The sequence below is a fragment of the Marmota marmota genome, unplaced genomic scaffold, assembly GCF_001458135.2.
Source record: "Marmota marmota marmota unplaced genomic scaffold, marMar, whole genome shotgun sequence".
In the NCBI taxonomy this organism is placed as follows: domain Eukaryota; kingdom Metazoa; phylum Chordata; class Mammalia; order Rodentia; family Sciuridae; genus Marmota; species Marmota marmota.
Genome location: NW_025999900.1, coordinates 59,706,679 through 59,715,059, shown reverse-complemented (window position 1 = coordinate 59,715,059; position 8,381 = coordinate 59,706,679). Strand labels below are relative to the sequence as shown.

At 53.6% G+C, this 8,381-nt stretch overlaps 1 long non-coding RNA gene across 1 annotated transcript; it reads right to left on the bottom strand.

Annotated features, from left to right (window-relative positions):
* Nucleotides 1-1,608: 1,608 nt before the first annotated feature.
* Nucleotides 1,609-7,940, bottom strand: LOC125615360. The gene is made up of 2 exons (XR_007345966.1): nucleotides 7,187-7,940; nucleotides 1,609-2,560 (listed from the first exon to the last, which is right to left on the bottom strand). It is a non-coding gene; the product is annotated as an uncharacterized LOC125615360 (long non-coding RNA).
* Between the last annotated feature and the right edge of the window lie 441 nt (nucleotides 7,941-8,381).

Here is an 8,381-nt window from a genome sequence, read left to right as displayed (position 1 = left end):
TGGTTGTGTTTGCTTCTGACCCCCGGGCCCCCAACATACATGGACACATGCCCAAGTTTTCACATGCAGGTGATTCTCTTTGGGTTCTGTGGGTTGCACATCTGTGGATTCAGCCACAGATCAAAAATATTTGGAAAAATATGTAGTCAGGCCCACGAGGGTTGCATTGCACACGTATGGACTCTTTTTCATGCCATTATTCCATGAACAGTTCAGTAGAACAACTATTTACATGGCATTTACATGGTATTCTTTATTACAGGGAATCTAGATAGGATTTAAAGCAGACGGCAGGTGTGCATAGGTGATATGCAAATATTGTGCCGTTTTATGTAAAAGACCTGAGCATCTGTGGGGTTTGGTACCTGGGGAGGGGGGGGCGTTTAGAAACAACCCTCCTGGGGCACCAAAGGAAAACTGTAGATATGTGAGTGTGAATTTATGGAGACACGTGCACAAACACATGTGCTTGTGTGTACACACGGTTCCTGGGTAAGCCAATCAAAATATAGGATGTCTGCTGACCCATAATGGCGATGGTGAGGGGAGCCTGGGAGGAATGGAGGAACTCTAGATAGGGCAAAGGGGAGGGAGGGCCAGGGAGGGGGCCGGGGGGAGGAATGACGGTGGAATGAGATGGACATCATCACCTTAAGTTCATGTATGAAGACTCGAATGGTGTGAAAATACTTTGTGTATAATCAGTGACTTCAAAAATTGTGCTCTACATGTGTGTTATGAAATGAATTGCATTCTGCCATCATGTATGACAAATCAGAATAAAAAAATAGGATGCCCAGTTAAATTTGAATTTAGACAAAAAAAGCATAGAAATAGTCCCAAATATCGTATGGAAAGTACTTTTGCCCAGAAGTATTCATTGTTTATCTGAAATTCCAATGGAAGTGGGTGTCCTGTGTTTGGCTCCCCAAAATGCGGAGTGCACAGTGCACGTGGCATTTGAGGTCACAAAGAATTCCTAAGGAGGCAGAGCACACCTGCATGCGCGCGCGCCCGCGCACACACACACACACACACACACACACACACTTTGCTTCCTCACATGAATATATATATAAAGTGTCACTGTGATGGTTTCAAAAGTTCTCCTAACAGTGACCAGTTGCTGTCTGTGAGAGGACACTGTTTGCCCTCTGTGTGAACTTAAATGCATTTAACTTGCAAATTCTTCCACAGAGAAGGGTCCCGTGTGAGTGGTGTGAGGTAGCTCCTCCCCTTCACCTAGTGAGCCTGTGCCCCCTCCGCCATCTCAGGCCCAGATACCCACCAAAGGGAACACTGGCTGCAGGCCTCCCTAGGGCTTGCGGAGATGCATTTCTCTCCTACCCTGCCACTCTGAAATGTAAGGCAGCTCCTTCATTTAGGGCTTCCCTCAGATACAGAAATTTGTCTGAAGGAGATGGAAACAATCAATTTGTACCTTCTGGGCTCCAAGGAACTGCATATTTGACACAGAGACTGTTTTCCCTTTTAAAATGCTCTGAGCTCGCAAAATTCCCAAACACCAAGGGTCCCCCAAGGATCACTTAATGGGTATCATTAAATACCCACCATTTTGTGTTACTATAACAAAACATTCGAGGCTTATAAAGAGAAGAGTTTTATTTAGCTCAGAGTTCCGGAGGTGAAAATTCTAAGATGGTATGGCCACATGTGACAAGGGCCTTGTGCTGCATCGTAACATGGCAGATGGTACTACACGGCAGAAGAGTGGTGAGAACTGAACTAGTCCCTGGAGCCCTAATCTGAACAACCAAAATGGGCATCGATCCCAGTGACCTAATTGTGTCTCACTCGGCCCCTCCTCTTCAAGGTTCTATGAGCTCTTAATGCGTTACATTGGGCAACTGAGCCCATGAGTCGGTGAGAACAGACCACATCAAACCATAGCACCCCACAACACAGCCGCTTCTCCTGGCCCTTCCTTAGCCTGGTCCTGGGTGTGGACGTGAGGGGCAGGAGCACAGGAGAAGGGGAGGCCCAGGCCTGATGGTGAGTAGAGAGTGTGTGGCCCAGTCTGGGCCCTTCCCATACAGGAGGGGTCTCATCTGACAGTCAGAAAAGGGACGGTCCCCCAGACTAGCAGCGGCAGGACTAGATTGTAGCTGGAAATCAGCCCATAAGTCAGGAGTATCCTTCCAGGGAAACGTGGGTCAGGAACGTGTAAGTCGTGCACACAGAACCGGGAAGAGGGCAGAGCAGGTGGAGCCGGAGACCCGCAGGACAGGAGCAGGGCCAGAAGACGTTCTTGCCGCCTCTGGGTTGCTTGGTGTTGTAAGCAGGACGCCGTGGTGCTGGGGGGACTCAATATTGGGGGGACTCGGTGCCGGGGGGACTCAGCGCTGGGGGGACTCAGCACCTGGGATCTGCGTCCAGCCTCGGGTCACGCACGTTCAGGATGCGGGAGCCGTCCTCATCTCCCCACCTCCTCCTCCAGCCCTTGAATTAAATCAGGATCTCTCAGAGTTTTTCTCTTATGGACTTTGGCAGATGCTACAGATGAGAACTTGGTTTATCATGTTGTTGATATTGTCGAGACCTAAGGAAACGAGGGAGAAAATGTTAATAATGAAGATCGTTAGAGGATAATTTTCAAAAAAAGACCAATAAGGAAAAAAACCACAACTCTTATGCAGAGATAAAGGGAATGCAAGTCAAATGTTTCCTCTAACATTAATTATGATGAGTTGGAAACATTAATCATAGCATTAATTATAATGAGTTTGACATCCCCTTGAAGGGGTCGAATGAGGATTTGTCTTGTAGAGGTTTATCTTTTCTATCTGACAAAACTCATTTGCATGGTACTGGATGGGCACGGTTTGCATCACCAGAGACATCAAGTATTGCATCACCTCCCATTTTCCATGAGTGGACATCTTTGCAGAAACATTAAATACAAAGTCAGGGGCACACACACCCAGGCAAGATATTGGGGGCTTCTGTTAATAGAATCTCTGGGAATCTTTTATCTATTTCAAAATCTTCCACAATTTTTCCCAGAAAACTAAGTTTAAAAATGTGTTGCCGGGGCTGGGATTGCGGCTCAGCGGTGGAGCGCTCCCCTATCACGGGCGGGACCTGGGGTTTGATCCTCAGCACCACATAAAAATAAAATGCATTGTGTTGTGTCCAACTACACCAAAAAATAAATATAAAAAAAATGTGTTGCCTCTGTAACTATTACATTCTTCTGGAATTTGAAAGCTATCATTCAGTTTAACAGACAAAGGGCTCACATCACTGATCCTTTTCCTGGGCTCCATACACCTAAAACTTTTTCCTCACAGATTGTTCTAGCAAAAGGTCAGTTTGAAGCCTGGGTGCTTGTCTCTCCTGCAGGGGAGATGCTCACAGCCCTGTCTATTTTTCTTAATTTGTTCTTCTCAGGTACGACGGCAGTGGAGTGCATTTTGACGTATTACACACACATGGAGTATAGCTTATTCTAGTAGGATCCCGTCCTTGTGGTTGTACATGATGTGGGGTTTCACTGGTCGTGTATTCATATATGAACATGGGAAAGTTCTGTCTGATTCATTCCATTGTCCTACCTATTCCAGAACATTCCCTCTCCCTTCCCTTCATTCCTCTTGTCTAATCCAGTGAACTTCTGCACTTCCCTCTCAGCCCTTGTGTGTTAGCATCCGCATATCAGAGAGAACATCCGGCCTTTAGTTTTTCTGGAATTGACTTATTTCACTTAGCCTGATATTCTCCCCTCCATCCATTTACCAGCAAATGCCATAATCTCATTCTTCTTTAAGGCGGGGTGATACTCTTGTGTATATGTACCACATTTTCTTTATCCATTTGTCTGTCAAAGGGCACCTGGGTTGGTTCCATAGCTTAGCTACTGTGAGTTGAGCTGCTATAAACATCCATGTGGCTGTGTCACTGTAGTATACTGATTTTAAGTCCCTTGGGTACAGGGATAACTGGGTTGAATGGTGGTTCCATTCCCAGCTTTCTGAGGAATCTCCCTTCCTCTTTCCAGAGTGGCTGCATGCAGTCCCGCCAGCCGTGTGTGAGTGAGCCTTCCCCATGGCCTCGCCAACATGGACTGGTGCCTGTATTCTCGGTAATGGCCATTCTGCTCTGTCTGCTGTTTAAGACCAGTTTGTAGCTACTGGCATCGGCGCCAGATAACCATTTGTGGAAGGCCGTCCTCTGCCTTGAGGGTGTCACCTACTCGCTAGAGGAGAGCACAGTGTCCCAGCTGTGACAAACACAAGTGTCTTCTGGGGGCAGTGTCCCCCGGAGTGTTCAAGAACACTCTGCTTTTGATTGAATGAGCATGGTTCTTAGTGGGGGGAAGACTCTAATTTGGGGGAGGGGGGCGGGAAGACTCTATTAAAAAAAAAGAACTCTTTTAGAGGAAGGATGAGAAACCTATGTCATTATTCTTGCTGCCTGAAAGTAACCTGCTCAAGACTGATAAAACCCTGGGAAAATCGAATTCAATTTTAGTTTGGTCTCTGAGGCCAGCTGAAAGCCAACACAGAGGACCTAAGGGGAGAAGGGAGGAGTGGACCAGGAGCACCGCGGTGCAGCACCTTGACAGGAGCCTGCCTCCTCCGACTCTCGGGGGAATCCCTCAAGGGCCGTGGGTGGGGGGGGGGAGCAGGAAGGGAGGGCAGGGAGCAAGCGCAGGCCCTGGGGGTCTGGAGCCTCCACTATCTCACCCTCTCAGAGCCCAGAGCAGTGACGGGGACCCCCTGAGGTCACCAGCTGATGGAAACTGGAACCCAGTCTGTCAACAGGCCGATGGCCAAGAGGCACAGGTAGCGAATCTCTCACCCAGCTGCCCCTTGTCCCTCTGCCCTACACGCAGCTCTATCAGATAGCCCCTCTCATTAAGCACAGACGGGAGCCAGAGGGTGCCGAGAGACTCCAAGGGAGATCTTCAGATGCCAGCGACAGGCCCCAATGGCAGACACCGCGGGCGCGGCAGAGGTCACCTGAGACCCCTGGATCCCTCTCTCCTGCCCTCCACCTCCTCGGCCTCACAGCAGACGAGGACAGCATCTCACAGATGAGCCTCTCACACCTGGAAAACCAGACACACTGGCATCGGGAAAGCCCATCTAAAGCATTTTTATCCCTTCCCGGTGAGGAAAATCCAGCTCCTGGCGCAAGGACGTTGCTTGTCACTAAAAAGCACGAGGATTCAGGTAGCCTCCCGGCTGGCCACTCCCACACCGGAGGGGGTTCTGCCCCCCACCTGCTGCAGAAGTGCCAGGGGACTCTCCTCCCATGAGCCCAGGGATCCCGCCTGAGAGCTGGCTTCTCCAGGCTGCTCTGGACACGGGGCTGCCCTCTGCTCCCTGGCAAGCTTATTAAGTACTGGCTGAGAAGAAGGTTCTGGCAACTTGGAGAGAGAGACAGAGAGGAGGCTTCTCCACTCCCGGGGCCGGGCATTAGCTGAGCAGCCACTCACACCACCGACCCCTCTGCGCGCCCCGGGAAGGCAGGTTGCCACGGAGGCCGAGGGTCACCTGCAACAAAGGGCCACCTGTGCCCTCCCAGCCAGACGGGCAGTGGCGTGTGCCCGCTAACCACCCGCTAGTCTGTGCAGGGTCGTCCGCGCCTGTTCCCCCCAGGATGATGCCACAGCTGAGTCTCGGAGAAATGGGAGAACGAACCCAGCAGCCGAATCGAGAAAGGCCGTCCCTGGAGGATGTGGGGAGGGTGCCACAAAAGGACACCTGGGAAGGGGGCCGGCCCCGGGACGGTCCTCGGGAGCTGCTCCTGGGCCGGCAGGCTCTCACTCTGGCTGCTGGAGGTGCCAGCCAGGCCCAGCCAGCTCAGTGAGGCCCGGGGCCAGCACCCCCACCCCCACGCCTCTGCAAACTGTCCAGTAGGGGGCACTGTTGCCCCCAAGTCTCAGACATCCCCTGCTCCTTGTGGGGCTACACAGGGGCTCCCCGTGGAGCCCCCACAGCAGCCCTAGGGAGCCTGGCTATTGGCAGGCTTCCGGGTCAGCCCACCTGGCAGAGGGGTGGCTTCCTGTATTCTTCAAGATAACAGCAGCAACAAGCATTATGGCTGCCATTTACTGAGCACCTACTATGTGTCAGGAACTCACCAAAACTCCACAGGCACGCTCTGGGTTAGTTGCAGTTATTCCCATTTTACAGGTATGCGAGGCAAGGCTCAGAGGCCGCCAGTCGATAAGAATCAGAGCTTAAGGTCCCTGGGGATCCTTCCACTCACACATAGCCTCAGAGCCTGTCCTTCCAGAGGCTGCCTGTCCCCTGGGATCCAGGATGGCCTTGGCTAGCTGGTGTAGCTGACATCATAAACGGCGCCTCCCAATTGCCCCAGTGGGAAGGTACTTGGTTCTAAGTTGCAGCCTGACCTCAGGCAGGTCATTCACCATCTCTGGGCCTCTGTCCCTAAAACTCATCCCCAAGGCTGTTGGGAGACCAAACGCCTCTCCCTGGAGGGTCAGATGATGCCCCAGCAGAGACCCCGCGGGTCTGGCGTGTGGGACAGGTGTGTGCGTGCCCGTTAAACTTGGTCGCATCCGTGTGGAGGCTGGTCAGATGTCCCTGAGGGGGAGATGAGGCCTGGTGGGCAGGGTCCTGCCGCCCACAGAGCCCACAGCACACCAGGCACACAGTAGGTGCTACTTCTCACCTGCTCAGGGGACATTTGGCAATGTCTGGACACATTGTTGAGGGTCACAAGCAGGCAGGGAGGGACAGCTGCATCAGGTGACTTGCAGGTTGCTGAACACCCTACCATGCCCAGGAAGTCCACCCCCAGCCCTGCACGACAAAACCACCTGGCCTGACTGGGCACCTCCTGCCACTTCACCAAGAGGGGACCAGGAGTCCAGAGTGAGAGATCCTGACCTGACTGTGTTGAGGCCCACCTGTGTCACAGCTCTGAGGGCCCCTAGGTGAGGGCCCTGGTGTGATCTGGGAGAGGACAATGAGAAAGCCAGTGGGTACCCTCTGTTGATACCTGATATGGGCCAGGCTCTGGGTATGGGCTGGACTGTGTTCTCTCACAGCTGAAGTGGGTGCTGTTACGTGAAGAGGCACAGAGAGGTCAGACAGCCTGCCCAAGGTCACACAGCTATACCAGACAGAACCAGAATTTGAGCCGGGAACTGTGGGGCTCCAACACCCACATTCTTTCCATTATTCTGGCTCACCTCCTGCAGAGTTCCCGACGTGCAGCCTTGCCTTCCAAAACAAACGGAAGTATCCTTCCATAACCCCCGTGGTTTTCTCAGGCGTATCATTTGAGCTCCTGGGAATTGGGGGCCTTCCAGTTCTCGGGTTTGCCGTCCCTTGCAAGCCTGTGGTCTCCCGGAGTCTCCATCTCTTCACCGGAAAATAGGCCCTTCGAGGACTGCAGGGCAGGGCTGCAGACTTGGAGTGGGACCCGGCAGGTGCCTCGGGGGGGCACCATCAGAGGCCTGGCCTCCTGGCCTGGCAGCCCAGGTCTGGCTGCTGGTTGGTGGTGAGGCAGGTTCTTTTCCAGGGCCAGGGTCAGGGAGGCCCCTGCATGCTTGTGTGGGTGGCTGAGCAGGGCCCTGGGGAGCCCCTGAACAAAGAGGCCTCAGAGCCTGGCTGAGCCCCGCCTCCTGCACAGTCAAAGCGTCTGGGCCCAGCGTTGTGCCTTGTTGCAGGCCAAGGCGGGGCCAAGGTCCAGGATCAAGGTCACGGAGAGGTTGGGGCACATGCAGGACACACTGAGGGCCTTGGCCGCAGCCTGGGCGACACTTGTCCCAGTGCCCGATCCTGAGCACTCGCAGAAGAACCAGGCACCCTGGCTGCGCTCTCGGGGGGGGAGCGGCCCCCAGCTCAGCAGAGCCCCGCGTTCCTCTGCAGGGCCCTGGACTGGGTCCGCCGGAAGCCCCGGGAATGAAGTCCCAGCTGAAGCCAAAGCTCGCTGGTCACTGAACTGGAACAGGGCTTGGGTGTTTTCCAGAACCCTTCACTCGGAACATTTGTGGGTTTGTTTATTCACCCGTAAGCCCTCGCTGCCCAGCGTCCCGTGGGCCTGGCACAGCTCAAGGCGCTGGGGGTCCTGGGGAGAAAGAAGTGGGGGCTGCCTGGGAGTCACCCCGGGGGTGGGGTGGCCACCTGCACGCAGCGCCTGGAGCCGGCGGGCCTGGTGCAGTCCGCACAGGGGGAATTCCCTGGAGGAGACAGGACAGGGCCTGGGGACAGGGGACTGCCCTGGAAGAAGTGTAGCCGGTGGTATAGAAACAGAAGGAGGCCAGCTGCCTCCCCTGGAATCGAGATCTGAAACGAACCTGAATTTCCTCTGCCCCAACTGCCCGGTTTTGAGCTGAAGGAAATTAAGTAACGCGAGGTTTGGGTTTCCCAGGGTCTGCATGG